The 15563-nt window shown below is 37.6% G+C and overlaps 1 protein-coding gene across 5 annotated transcripts in view; it reads right to left on the bottom strand.

Annotated features, from left to right (window-relative positions):
* CKAP5 (cytoskeleton associated protein 5) overlaps nucleotides 1-15563 on the bottom strand; it is an 83814-nt gene that overhangs the window by 67216 nt on the left and 1035 nt on the right. The window contains exon 1 of one of the 5 annotated variants that reach the window (XM_024558803.3): nucleotides 56-132. The exons of the other annotated variants lie outside the window; for them this stretch is intronic. The gene's annotated coding sequence lies outside the window, so the exon portion shown is untranslated. Of the gene's footprint in view, nucleotides 1-55; nucleotides 133-15563 lie in introns of those variants that run through there. 5 annotated transcript variants of the gene reach the window in all.

The raw sequence follows: 15563 nt of genomic DNA, 5'->3' as shown, positions 1-15563 counted from the left end.
GGCTTCCGGCCAGGGCAGGGGATGCTGGACCCCCCGCCCGCAGTTTGAAACTTACGCTCCCCAGGCAGGGAGAGGCCCTAAAGTCCGAGCAGAATCAGCAGGAATACCGGGCGAGCGGCAGCACTGGTGCCGCTGGCCCGCTGGGAACCACCTCCTCCAGGGGCGGGGCCCAGAGCGTGCTGAGAGACTGCCCCTCCTGGGCCCCCTTCCCGCAAACGCTAATAGCTTAAAGGGGCCGCTGCCCTTCGCCCAGAGGTCTGCAGGACTAGGGGGCCTCTTCCAGCAGAGTTTCTAAGGTAAATTAAGAACCAACCAGGAAGAACCCACCACGGTTGGGCGGACCTCGTTTTTTTGGTGGCAATACAGGTAATGTTCCAGAAACAAAGGAGATGATCAGTTCTTAGTATCCCAATCCTAATCCCTCCTCCAGTGGTGAAAAAATTGATGCAGGAAATAGCCAAAGCATCAAGGTAAATATATAGACCCTGTTATGTAAGCTGCTTACTTCTTTAACTTGAGAGTCAGTGTTCTTCAAATGGCAACTCAAAGGCCCAGAAAAGATTTCTGGCGGCCAGTACTGCTTCACTCACCCTATGACTGACTCCTTTCTCCTCTCTCAATACGAGGGATCCCAGACAATGATACAAGTGGACAGGAAGGTAACAGGAGATAAAATAGAAAAATAACACTCTTCTTGTGAGTAAAATGTAATCTTTCAAAATTGGCCAAGATTCACTACAAATCTATGTATCTAGATAAAGACTCTTGCATGCAAATACAATTTTTCATTCATCTAATTTAATGTGAAGAGTTCTTGAGAAAATTCTAGGAGACACTGAATTAGTCATATCCCAGAGAGTTAAGTAGTGGTCTCTGAGCTCTCCATAGGTTATCAATGAGTTTTAATTTTTTTTTCATAGCAGGAATTTTTCCTCAATCTCAATTTACAAGGTTTGACTGCATTTTGTGTCTCCTTCACATGTCAAGAAAGATTTGTATGTATATTTATTGATTTTTAGAGAGAGGAAGGAAGAGGAGAAAGAGAAGTATCGATTTGCTATTTCCACCCATTTATACAGTCATTGGCTGATTCTTGTATGTGCCCTGACCAGAGATCCAATCTGCAACTTTGGCTTATCTGGAAGATGCTCCAACCAACTGAGCTACCTGGCCAGGGGAGGGAGGGTGTGTGTGTGGGTGTGTGTGCCCGCTTTTAATCCTCACCAGAGGACATTCGTTTATTGCATTTAGAGAGAGAGAGAGAAAAAGGAAAAGGGGGGGGTGGGGTGGAGAGACAGACAGGCAGGCATGGATGTGAGAAACATTGATTGGTTGCCTTCTCATACACACACCAACCAGGATTGAGCCCAAAACCAGAGTATGTGCCCCACTAGGAATAAAACCCAGCCTGGACCTTTTGGTCTACAGGAGGATGCTCGACAGGCAAGGGCTGTGTGTTTTTTAAGCCTGTATTAATCCACTTAAACTTAATAAACACAGCTTACTAAAGCCTTCAATCACCACAAGACCAGTAAGGGACTCAATTTAGTGAAGCTAAAGACCATTAATAAATGCCCTAACATCTATCATCCCAAATAGCAGTTCAAGTGGAAATTTAGATTCCAAAGGACAGGCATAAAAACTGCTCTACTGGGGAGCAGATCCAGGTTACCTTTATTTGGAAGGTCTTAGAAAATTCATGGCTAAGTAAATGGTACCTTTGAGTTAGGTAATTAAGATTTTCTTTCCAAAGGGGAGGGGGAATTAGGAGAATAAATGGTAATAGTAAAAAAATACAATAAAAATAAATATTTAAAAAAAATTGTTTTTTCCTTATATCCTCCTCAAGCACATTGCACTATTCTGAAGGTAATAATGGTTTGTAGAGCTGCCTTCCATTAGACTGTGAACTTCAAGGGAAACCACTGGAATGCATTGGGTTGGCTAAAAGTCCGTATGGTTTTTTCCATAAAATAAAAGACACATTTTTCATTTTCACCAATGACTTTATTGATTTGGATATTTTGAGTATGTCAGCTATCTCCGCATGGTATAACGTTGATTGTTCACAATTAATGTCTCAATTTGATCGCTATCAACTTCAACTGGTCTACCCAACTGTGGGGCATTGTCCAGCGAGAAATCAGCTTGAAACTTCACAAACCACTTTTGACACATTCAGTCACAGTGCCTTCTCCATGCACTGCAAAAATTTTTTTGCATTAGTTGCATTTTTATCTTTCTTGAAATAATAAAGCATAATATGCTGAAAATGTTGCATATTTTCTTCCATCTTCAATATTAAAATAGCTACACAGAAATTCACCAATTTTGAGAAGTTTTTTTTAATGCATGCTGATATGACAGCTGTCACAATACAATCTAACAAAATTGTTTCAAATGAAGTTAAAGACAACTAAGCCTGGAGCCATCTTATGGAAAAACACCAAACTTTTTGTCCAACCCAATATCTTAATCATCTTTTTCTTCCAGTGTAAAAATGAATACTGAATATTTGTCAAAAAAGGTATAACGAACACTTTCTTTGACATAGGAATCCTGATCATTTCAATAAGCACAGTATAGTGCATACACACAAATGAGTAATACCCACTGCAGTGCTTATTAGTGAATTAAAAATTTAGAGAAAGAAATCTGTTGATTGTACAGCTCAGTCTCTGACATCAGAACTCAAGATTATTATCATAAGGATTTCTATCTTTTGCCCCGAATTCATATACATTTTATGTAACTACAGTATTTCCAAATAATTTTAGATATCTTTCCAGATATCACAGCCCAAACATAGCTTATCTTATTTTGGTTATCGCTTCTTTTCTTTACGATAGGATGAAGTGACTAAACTGGACATGTAAAACCTTCATTATTCAACAAATTAAGGTAGTAATATTCTCCTTAAAATGGCAAAATGGAAACTTTAGGAAATGATTTAGTAAATATTACCTATGCATATGAGTAAGACATAGAAGTGAACATGGGAAAATGATAACAATTCATGTATTAGGAAGGTGTCATTTCTTATGTTTAAAAAAAAATCTTTCTCCACTGTAATGTTTTTTCTGCAACAAATTAACCACAGGAAAACATTTAGTGCATACATAACCAGCAAGGGAAAAAGAAGTTTTAAGCAATACTAGTATTCTTTATTAGAGCATATTCAACAAAGGAAACAAGCCAAGTTCATGGTTATGAGCATGGATTCTGGAACTAGAGTGCTTAGTTCAAATCCTGATTGGGCCATTTATTAGCTGTGTGGTTTTGGACAAATTCCTACCTCTCTGTACTTCCATTACTATATGTAAACTGGGAAGAGTAATATTACCTATTTCATTGTGTTATTAGAATTAAATGGCTTAAGTTTATTATATTTGTAAGTATCCACAACAGTGTCTAAATACAGTGGTATATATGAGTATTTGGCAAATAATGCACACAATGTTTAACAAATACAGGGTGAGGCAAAAATAGGTTTACAGTTGTAAGTATGGGAAACACTATTCTTGTATTAGTATTTATTAATTACTGTATATTTTCCATACACACAACTGTAAACCTACTTTTGCCCCATCCTGTATTTACTGTATAGCTTTTCTATCACATCCCCTTTAAAATTAAAACGCAGCCCAGGCTGGTGTTGCTCAGTGGAGTGAGGGCTGGCCTGCGAACCAAAGAGTCTCAGGTTCAATTCCCAGTCAGGACAAGTGCCTGGGACCGCGGGCTGGTCCCTGGTAGGGGGGCGTGAGAGGCAACCACACATTGATGTTTTTCTCACTCTTTCTCCTTCCCTTCCCCTCTCTCTAAAAATAAATAAAATCTTAAAAAGAAAAACAAAACACGGAAAAGCAAGTGTATAGCTCCCTCCCACTGACTGTTCCTAACTCCCCCATGTTCTAGTTGTTAAAACCAACCTTACTGAGGATCAGGGAGGGAGAGAAGACACTTTTTGAGCTAAGAGCTTTTAAGTAAGGTTTACTGAGGTATAACGTACAGTAAAATTCACGGTTTAGTACACAGTTCTATGACTTTTGACCAACATAGGGTCATGTACCCATCACCACAAATTAAGAACATCTCCAGTAGCCAAGAAATTCCCCATGCCCCTTGGCAGTCAACCTCTCTCCCCCAGGTAATCACTGCACTGATTTGTATTCTGTCTCCACAATGTCGCCTTTTCTACAATGTCGCCTTTTCCACAATGTCATATAAAAAGAATCATTCAGTATGCAGTCTTTTGAATCTGGCTCCCCCGCCCCCCCACTTAGTATAATCCAACTGAGATAACCCATGTTGTTGCACATATCAATTTGTTCCTTTTTATTGCTAGGCAGTATTCCATTATACGATCCAATGTATTTTGTTCATTCACTTTCCAGTTGAAGAACATGTGAACTGTTCCCAGTTTTTAGCAATTAAGGAAAAAACTGCTACAGATTTTTGTATGAGCACAAGTTAGCATTGCTCTTGGGCAAATACCCAAGAATGGGAATGCAGGGTAGTATAATTAATAAGTGTATGTTTAATTTTATATGTAACTGGCAAACTGTTTCCCACAGTGGCTGTATGAACCATTTTGCACTCCTCCTCCACCAGTAATGTATGAGAGTTCAAGTGTAACTGGATTATTAGTACTAATTTCCAGTATGGATCTCTAGTTTTGTAGCTATGAATTAAAGCCAGTTCTTTCTGCAATTTATTAATGGTTTGTACTGTACTCTTCTATTTACAAACTAGTCAATGATCATTTGGTAAGAATCTTAGATGCTATTTTATAACATTTTCAAAGGGAAACATCAATGAAAATTACTCTTTCAAATCCCATCCAAGAATAGTCAAATCTGGTCATTTTGTCTGCATCAACAAGCTGCAAGGATAAACAAAATGTACCCTAGTAAGTACAACAACCCAAAACATACGTTACACATCTGTCAGTCAGATGTGTAACTAAAACTGCAGCCTAATTAAAATTCCTGAACAATGTCTTTATACAGCAAGTCATTATTAAACATCTTTTTCAATGGTATAATTCTCTTGATTAGGAAGCAAAAGGAACCTTACAAAAATATTAAGAAACTTTTTGAAATACTATGTCCAATATTACAAAAAAATTCTTTTAAAAAAGAGGTCTGAAATTTGTGTACATTGTTGGTGAGCAGGTAAATTGGAAAATATTTGATATTAACAACCTATTCCCAAGAGAACTGAAAGCACATGTCCACACAAAAACTTGTAAATAAATGGTAATAGCAGCATTATTCATAATAGCTCCAAAGTGGAAACAACCCCAAAAATCCATCAACTGATGAATGAGTAAACAAAATGTGTTATAACCATATGATGGAATATCATTCATCCATATAAGGGAATGAAGTACTGATACATGCTTCAATGTGGATTAACCTTGATAATATTATGAGTAAAAGAATCCAGCCACAAAAGGCCATATGTTATATACTTCCATAGGAAATGCTCAGTTTAGGCAAACCCACAGAGACAGAAAGTAGAGTAGTGGTTGCCAGGGGCTGGGGAGGCGGGTAGAGAGGCTGGAGGGAAAGGGACAAAGGGGAGTCCCTTTCACTAATGGACAGTGGGCATCACAGAGGCAGTAATAATTTACAATCATAATTGCGCACACGTGAGTTATACCATCGTTTCCCTTTTTCAGGCAACTAACCCTAGTAGAATATATTTTGTCCCCAGGTCAATAAGTAGGGATTCACACAAGCCACTCAAAAAGCAAAAAAATTTTTTCAGAAATTCTTTTTTTTATTGTTCAATTACCGTTGTTCAAAAAGCAAAATTTTAATTATCAACCTCTTATGCCTGGCAAAGAAAGTAATGTAGTAAAAAGACTGATTCAAGAAGTCAGAAATGCAAGCTGTATTTCTTTCTCTATACACATAGTACTGAGAAGAAGAGTTTCTAAGTCATTTAGTCACATTTAGCACAACTGGTGGCACCAAGTAGTCAGCATCACATTCCGAGCAGGCCTCCCTGTAGCCTGTACTCAACTGATACAATAAAAAGAAAACTATAGACCAATATCACTAATAAATATTGATGCAAAAATCCTCAATAAAATGCTAGCAAACCAAACCCAACAGTATACAGGGTGGGGCAAAAGTAGGTTTACAGTTGTAAGTAGGTAAAAACACAGAGCTTAATCTTGTCTTTATTATTTATTAATTATTGTATTATTTCCCATCCGAACAACTGTAAACCTACTTTTGTCCAACCCTGTATTAAAAGGATTATATAGCATAACCAAGTAGGATTTATTACTGAAATGCAAGGATAATTTAAAATACCAAAATTAATCAAGGCAGCACACCATAACATTGAGCTTCCCTCCCAAAATGAAGGATAAAACCCACATAATCATATCAATTGATGTAATAAAAAGCATTTGACAAGATTTAACGCCCTCCATAATTTTTGCCCTCCAAAAATAAAATAAAATAAATCAAGCTGTGATTGGTGTGGCTCAGTGGGGTGAGTGGCATCCCAAAAACCAAAAAGTCACCTGTTCCACTCCCAGTCAAGGTACATGCCTGGGTTGTGGGATAGGTCCTCAGTTGGGGTGTACAAGAGGCAACCAATCCATGTTTCTCTCCCTCTCTTTCTCCATCCATTCCCCCCTCTCTAAAAATAAATAAAATCTTTAAAAACTAAATCAAGAAACCAGGAATAGAAAGACTTTGGTCTTTACTCCCAAATGAAGCACTCAGAGTGCTAGTTCTAGAATGGGAGATGTTCATGAGACTTTTCATTTCTTTTAAAAAAATGTATCATATTGCAAAAAAAAAGGATCAGAAGAAAAGTATGTAATTACAGAAAAAAAATCTAATATCTACAAGTGCAAAACTTTATAATGCAAGTAGAAAAGAGCATGAAATGAAAAAAATAAATGCTACAAAAATATACAAAAGAAAAAAATAGCAAAACTAATGAGGGAATGAGATGTTATAGATAGCAGAGTTTGCCAGTATCAGAGATTTATCCCTGAAACACCAATTATATTTATGTTAACTTTTTTCATCTTAACCTAAGAAAACACAACCTCTTAAACAAATATAGTGATAATCATTTAAACTTTTCAGGATAATTCATTTGAGCAATGAATGCAGCAATATCCTCAAGATCTAGTGCCACAGAGGTATAAGGGACTCTTGAACCAAAACTATAGTTTCAATTTGGCTTTTTGAATTTTAATGTTTTATATTTTGTAGCTTTCCTACCTTGATCTTTGTGGTCAAGTTAATACTTCTAGTTAACTAGTAGCAGTGCCCCTTTCTAATTTTAGCTCTTAATTTAAAGAACCAAGCAATACTGTGCATAAAACTGTGCATAAAGATGGAATAGGATCTACTTGAGGGAAGTCAATAAAATTTGTGATACTTGCCGAAAATTTGTAATATTTATTTCCTGTAGTTGACTTTCAGATAAAGAAAATGCTACTTTAAGTCTTATGATTGAAAAGAGGAAAAAAAGGCATTCACATTAAACAAATGAATTTTATTTCAAAGAAATACTTAAGACTACTCAACTTTTTCTCAGCTTTATAGAAAGGACCTAAAACTAACTTTACTAACAAAATTCTAAGAAATATAATCAAGTTATCAAAAATGTAGGTTTCTTATCTCAATAAAATAACAAGTCATGTTTGAAGAGACAGGTCACTATAGCTTATCTGACATCATATCTATGCAAAAATGTCTGACATTCCAACTGAGTCAGAATTATGCTCTCACTGCATGATCTAAATAAACAAAGATCATATCCCAGGAACAAACAACTGCTATTATCAAGTCATGGAAAACAATATTTTCTGTGAAAAAGTATTATCAGGTTTAAAAAGTCAGATCTCTGCAAAAATGACATTACAGAAAGGACTTTTCTTTGGGACATAAGTTTCCTCTGAAAGTTGGAGAAAACTGTGTGAATTCATGTTTAGCTTAATATAAACACACATGGAACGATACAGAAACAATTATATGTATGTGCAGTATATGTACGTGCAGAGTGAGTATACATACCTGTATTACCTAGCTCTGTCTACTGAAAGTGCCTAGGAACAATGACCCCCGGCAACGAACACAATGAGCACCTATATTTCAGTTTCTGTGTGCCACTGCCCAATAAAAGGAACCTGGGCTCCTTGGAGAAATGGCTGATTCTAGGGTTAGGGCAGGAAAAATATAAGGTGAGCTTGGAGCATCTTATAGTACCACTAAGTTAGGAAATGTTTAAAAAGAAAAAAAAGAATGGGGCATGTGAAAGGGGCACAGGAGCCAACCCAAAAAAGCTCCCAATGGTCAAAGTTGAAAAAATTTGAGCAAAAAAATGAATAATATAGAATCTAATTATAACTCAAAGTACAAAACAGATATATACTGATATAAATGGTTGAATAAAGAAACAAATGGGGGAAGAAGAGCTAAATCTTCCTTATAAAATCCCAAATAACATATGTCGATGTTCTTCCCTCCGGGAAGTGGAACTTAGGCCCTCCACTTATTTTGAGGGCAGGCTAGACTTAATGACTCGCTTCCAAAGATTAAGTATAGAAGAGGAAAAATAGACTTCCGGGCAAGATGAAGGCGTACGTACGTAAACATGTCTCCGCACAACCAAAGCAACAAATATAAGTAGATTACAAAACAATTATCACCCTGAATTGTCAGAACATTGAGCTGTGTGGAAGTCCGACAACCAAGGATCTAAAGAACCCCATTCATCCAAACTGTAGGAAGGGGCAGAAGCACAGAGAGGCGGAGAGGAGTGGAAACTTGGAGCAGCACAGGGAAGCACAGAGACAGGAACAGGTGGTTCCACACACATGTGTGGTGGATAAAAAAAAGGAAGGATACCTCAGGAGAAAGGGATCCCAGCCCTAGTCCAGGCCACCCAGCCCAGGGTTCCAGTGCCAAGAAGGTAAGTCCCCATAACTTCTGGCTGTGAAAACCAGTGGGGATTGGGTCAGCAGAAGAAACTGAGGGATTCTCAAAAGACTCCTCTTAAAAGGCCTGCAACAGTTTTAGGACTCATGCAGACCCACCCTCTGTGGGATTCAGCACCAGAGCAACAGCTGGAAGGGCACCAATGACATATGGGAAGAAAATGAAGTGCAAGTGCCGGGAGACAGCTTCCTCTCGGAAAAACTCCAGAGGCCAGGTAGAGGCATTGTCCCCCCTGAGACCCTCCCCTACCCAGAGAGCAACAGAATGGTGACATGGGTTGCCCCAGCCCACTGATTACCTAAGGCTCAGCCCCATACACCTTAACAGGTACATCTTTCTACAATAGGCCACTTTACTAAGACAGGGAGTCAAAGCAGCTCTACCTAATACACAGAAACAAATACAGGGAGGCTGTCAAATTGAGGAGGCAAAGAAATATGGCCCGAAGGAAGTAACAGAACAAAACTCCAGAAAAAGAACTAAATGAAATGGGGGTAAGCAACCTATCAGATGCAGAGTTCAAAACACTAGTTATCAGGATGCTGCAGGAACTCATTGGGTACTTCAAGGACATAAAAAAGACCCAGGAAGAAATAAAGGTTGCATTGAGTGAAATAAAGAAAAATCTACAGGGAACCACAGTGGAGAAGATGATGCCAAGAATCAAATCAAAGATTTGTAACACAGGAAGGAAAAAGCATTCAATCAGATTGGCAAGAAGAAAAAGAGAATTAAAAAAGAACAAGGATAGGCTTACAAACCTCTGGGACATCTTTAAGTGTACCAACATCTAAATGATAGGGGTGTCAGAGGAGAAGAGGAAGAGCAAGAAATTGATAACTTATTTTTTAAAAAAGACAGGAGAGAGGGGGGAAAAGGTACAGAGAATAAGTAGCATATATGGTAAGTAGAAGATAGACAGGGGAAGGTTAAGAACAGTATAGGAAATGTAGAAGCCATAGAACTTATATGTATGACCCACGGACATGAACTAAAGGGGGGGGGGGATGTGAGTGGGAGGGGCTATGCAGGGCAAAGGGGAATAAAGGGGGGAAAATGGGAGAACTGTAATAGCATAATCAATAAAATATATTTAAAAATAAAAAGAAGCACAAATTGGTATGTACAAAATAAGACAGGTGGATGTTAACAATAGTACAGGTAATGGAGTAGCCAAAGAACTTACATGCATCATCCATGGAGATGAACTAAGGTGGGGTATTTATGGAAAGAATGGAGGTACCAGGTGGGCAAATGGAAAAAATTGTGACAACTATAATAGCATAATCAAGAAAATAAATTTTTCAAGAAAAGAAAAGGAAAAATTGTAACACTACTACTTAACCTGGCAAACACTACCTTAACCAAGTGATCATGGCTAACATCATCAGTGATATATGGATATCAAGTATTCCAATATGAAAAAATGGCATTCTGTGGTGTTCTTTCCAAAAACATATAACCCTTGTCAAATAGTAAGGAAAACATCACACAAACCCAAAAGGAGGGACATTCCACAAAGTAAATAACTACTACTCCTCAAAATTGTCAAGGTCATGAAGACAAGGAAAGACTGGAAAACTGTCAAAGATCAGAGAAGACTGAAAGAGATGATATCTAAATACAGTGGGTTACCCTGGACTGGATCCTGAAACAGAGAGGCAATATGAATAGAAAAACTGTAGAAATCCAAACAAAACATGGAGTTGAGTTGAAAGCAATGCATCAGTGTTGGTGTCTTACTTTTGACAAATGTACCATGTGAAATGTTAACAACAGGGGAAGTCGGGTGAGAGGTATACAGAAACTCTACATATCATCTTTCCAACTTTTCTGTAAATCTAAAATTATTACAAAATAAAAGTGTACTTTTGGCCCTGGCCAGGTAGCTCAGCTGGTTAGAGCATCGTCCTGACACACCAAGGTTGTGAGTTCAATCTCTGGTCAGGGCACATGCAAGAAGCAACGAATGAGTGTATAAATAAGTGAAACAACAAACCGATGTCTCTCTCTAAAATCATTTTTTAAGTGTATTTTTAAAAGTTCTCTCTTTAAAAAGATGTCATTTCTCTTAAAAAAGTCAAAGTCATGAAAAAACAGTTTTTAAAAACAGGGAGCACTACACACCTACTAAGAATGGGCCAAGTCCAAAAAAAAAAAAAAAACCAGATAAAATTAAATGCTGACAAGGACATGGAACAAAAGGAACTCCCAGTCATTGCTGGTGAAAATGTAAAATGATACAGCCACTTTGGAAGACAGTCTGACAATTTCTTACAAAGCTAAACACTGTCTTACCACATAATCCAGCAATCACACACCTAGGTATTTATCCAAATGAACTGAAAATTTATATGCACACAAAAACCTGTACACAATATAGACAGCAGCTTTGTTCATAATAGTCAAAAACTAGAATGCCCAAGATTATCCTTCAATAGGTGAATGGATAAACAATCTGTGGTATATCCATAAAATGGAATATTATTCAGCAATAAAAAGAAATGAGCTATCAAGCCATAAAAAGGCACAAAAGGAAAAACCTTAAATAGATATTGCTAAGTGAAAGACACCAGTTTAAAAGGGTATAAGTTGTATAAACCCAATTATATGACATGCTGGAAAGGGCAAAACTATGGAAACAATAAAATCATCAGTGGTTGCCCTGGGATAGGGGAGAAAGGAAAGGACAAATAGGTGAAGCATAAGGAATTTTTAAGGGCAGTGAAACTATTCTCATGATATTGTAATGGTGGATAAACATTATGTACTTTTCAAAATCTACAGTACTTTACAACATAAAGAATGAACATTAATGTATGCTAATTTTAAAATTAGAAGGTTGGGGGAATTCTAGAAAAGAATGCAAACTGTGACAAAAGAATGTAACTGTATTACAAATGAAACAACCTCCATGTAGGGGGTGGGGTAAAAGATGCTGACCCATGTAACTTTGGAAATGCATGGAGTCTGTAAGGCCAAAGGCAAAAGGAACTGCACAAAGCACTGTACTCTGTTGATAAAGTTCCTTCCCGTGGGAGAATGGGTTAACAATTCTGATACTGCAGTGTGTACTGGAAGTGGACAATTATGTAAATGAATGGTGGACAGTGAAAGCCAGGTTTCTCACTGTCGAAGTAGAAATTCACAGATCAGCAAGGGGAGAAGACTATCATGACCTATGTGGTAAATAGACTGGAGATGCAGATATCAGTAAGAACTCCTGTTTAACTTAGTTTAATTATAGATGGCTACATATAGAAATATTTTTAGACATGTCTATTTATACCAGTTAACATACACACATATATTTCTCTGCTCTGTGAGCTGAGAGGTCCTAAAAGAGAAAACACCCCAATAGCAATTAGAACTCTTAGTGCCAAGATCTTGGTTTCTTATACCATTTTCCAATAAAAGGAACCACACTCCCTTGGAGAAATGCAGATTTTAGCACTGTATCAAGGAATATACAATATGAGCCCAGAGCATCTTGCAGTGCCAGTAAGGAAATGCTAAAAACATAGTTAAATAAATAGGCTCCAAATACACACACAAATGTTGATGTGGGTATGTTAGAAGGGCACAGAAGCCAATTAAAAGAGCTCCCAATGGAGAAAGCTGGAACAATTTGATCAACAGAATGAAGAAGTATTTGGAATGTAACTCAAAATATAAAGGATATATTCTTTAATCCACACTTATATAAATACTTGACTAAATTAAAAAATGATAAAGAACCCTGGCCAGATACCTCATTTGGTTAGAGCATCGTCCCAATACACCAAGATTGCAGGTTTGATCCCTAGTCAGGGCATATACAGGAATCAACCAATGAATGTATAAATAAGTGGGACAACAAGTCAATGTTTCTGTTTCTCCCTCCCTCCCTCTCTCTAAAAATCAATAAATAAATATTAAAATGATAGACAAATTTTTAGAAAGAATTTTAAATACTCCAAAGGACAGGGAGCCTAACTCCTCACTCCCTAAATGTTGGCTGCACATAGTTCCTTCCTTCCCAAGAGGACAGTATGGAGAGGGAACTCAGAGTAACTTCACAGTGGAGAAAACTGACAGACACTATCAATACTTAAGCAGGTGAGCAAAGTCAGTATCACCAGTCACAAATCATGTTGATAGAAAGTACTCTTGGTACTTGATGAAGATGACATTTTATCTCTATCATCTTCCTCCCTAAAATCTCCTACACCCCAGTCTAATCATGACAAATATCGGATAAATTCCAACAGAAAGACATCCTACAATATACTTAACCAATACCCCTGAAAACGTCTACAGATGTGAAAGTTTTTAAAAACTGAGAAATGTAAAAGTGGGGAGGGAGGGCGGATGGGGAGCCAGGTCTACCTTCCCTTTCAGTAGACATGGACATTAAAACTATCATTTTCCTACTTTTCTTAGTTGAAGACTTTCCAAATTCATCTGTTCAGACATTGCTCACATCCAAAGACACAGCAACACAGCCAGCTTTAGTTATATACTGTCTTTATCATTTGATTACACAGAGAAGACGGTGTGGGCCAATTTTGTTCAACAAATATTTTCTGACCACCTTTGTTGTTTCAAGCACTGTCTGAGGCATTGAGGTAATTGTACGGATAGGAAAAAAAAAATCTGTGCTCTGCTTTCATTTCTGTGAGGAAATCAGACAATATGCAGGCAAACACTAAATGACTTATCAGGTAGCAATAAACGCTACAAAGTAAACAAAAAGGAAAAGTAAGGTGAAAGTGACCAAGAGGGCTACCCTAATTGGGAGCTGAGAAAATGCCTCTTTAAGGAGATGACATTTGAGTTGAGACCTGAGTGGAGCCTGTATACAAAGACAGGCTTGAAGTAGGGGTACAGCAGGGTGAGAAGTTCCAGGAAGAGAAAAGCCAATTCAAAAGCCAAAAAAGAATAAGTTTAATGTGTTTGAGATCTATCAAAGTAAACAGGGCAACTGCTCTGATAGGAATGAGCTAAATAACATTTTCTGAACTCTAGAGGTAAGAATATGAGAATCGTTTAAGAATCTCGAAACTCTGCAACACTGACCACCAGGAACCCACCAATGATAATCAGATCAAGAGCTTAAGTTTGTGCTTCCCTGTAGTGTGCTCCCCAACTGCCACAGCCACACATCCCTCATACAGTAATACTGTATTTTAAACTGCTCCATCTTCTCTCTAAAAACTGCCATGTCTATCATCCATATTTCATCATGTCTCTGATAAAGTATTAACAAAACAAGGGAGATTCTACCTAGAAATGCTCCTGAATTCTCCCTAACAGATCCGATTACTTCATACAGTACAACCATAGATTAAAAACAAAGGCCCTGGAGACAGACTAACTCAGGTTCAAATTCAGGTTCTATCAGTTGTGTGACCTTGACCAAGTTGCAAAACCTTTCTAAAGACAGTTTTCCTCATTTGTAAAAAGTGGTTAGGATTAAAAACGATAAAATGTGGCATCCAGTGAGCACTTATTCAATAAATGTCAGCCCTTGCTAGTAAAGTATTTGAGCATTTGGTTTGTTCAGGAATGAGAGCTGGGCCAGAGAAATTGTAGATGCAACTTGTTCAAGAGACAAAACTGTCAAACTCCTTTAGGTCAGGGGCTTTGTCATTTTCTGGTTCACTAGTATATTCCCAGAATCTAGAACAACGTTCAACACATTGTTAACCTCTGGCACCAACCTCAGTATTTGTTGAATGAGTGAATGAGATTCCATTAAGTCAAAGACGGCTAAGAAAGAACGGCTCTACCCCAATACAAAAGAAAAGTTTTTGCCCTGGCTAGCGTGGGTCAGTAGACTGAGTGCCGGCCTGTGAACCAAAGGGTCGCCGGTTTGATTCCCAGTCAGGGCACAGCCTGGGTTGCGGGCCAGGTCCCCAGGAGGGGGCGTGTGAGAGGCAACCACACATTGATGTTTCCCTCCTTTCCCCTCTTTCTAAAAATAAATAAAACCTTAAAAACAAAGTTTTCATTCCTCAAAATCTTTAACAATATCCTAAGGCATTGTTAAAAATATTTGTTATTTTTAACCGCCTCCCCCAAACCTATAACTGTATTTAGTGTTAAAGTACTCAAATTTATTGTAATTAAAACTCAGCTACTAAAATTGCGCTGTCGGCTGTAGAAGGCCATACCACTGTTCATAACTCAAAGTTGATGACCAAAACTTGAAAAGTAATAAAGTACAAGGTATATTTTTATGGACTACCTTTCCTTGCTGTTGCCTGAATGAACAGACTTTTAAAACTTGTGTAATTTTTTTTCTTATGAGTTTACCAACTAGGTTTAATTTATATTGGCAAAATAAATCAACCTCACCTTTTCTACATCAAGTTTTCGAAAAACAACATTACAGTTTGTCAAGTCACTTAAGAGAAGTCCAAATCTTTTCGACTTAAAAATTTCAAAAGATTGATAGCTTGATTTATTGGCTCTTTAGGTCAAAGAAGGACTTTTCAGGGTGATGAAATGAAGGTGGGAGGAGTTCACCTCTCTAAAAATGAGTTTTCAATTACTATAATTATGTATAAAATAAGACAGGCAGGCTTTCTGGGCCAAGATTTG

The sequence above is a fragment of the Desmodus rotundus genome, chromosome 5 (assembly GCF_022682495.2).
Source record: "Desmodus rotundus isolate HL8 chromosome 5, HLdesRot8A.1, whole genome shotgun sequence".
NCBI classification, from domain to species: Eukaryota; Metazoa; Chordata; class Mammalia; order Chiroptera; family Phyllostomidae; genus Desmodus; species Desmodus rotundus.
This window is presented reverse-complemented; position numbering and strand designations above follow the sequence as displayed.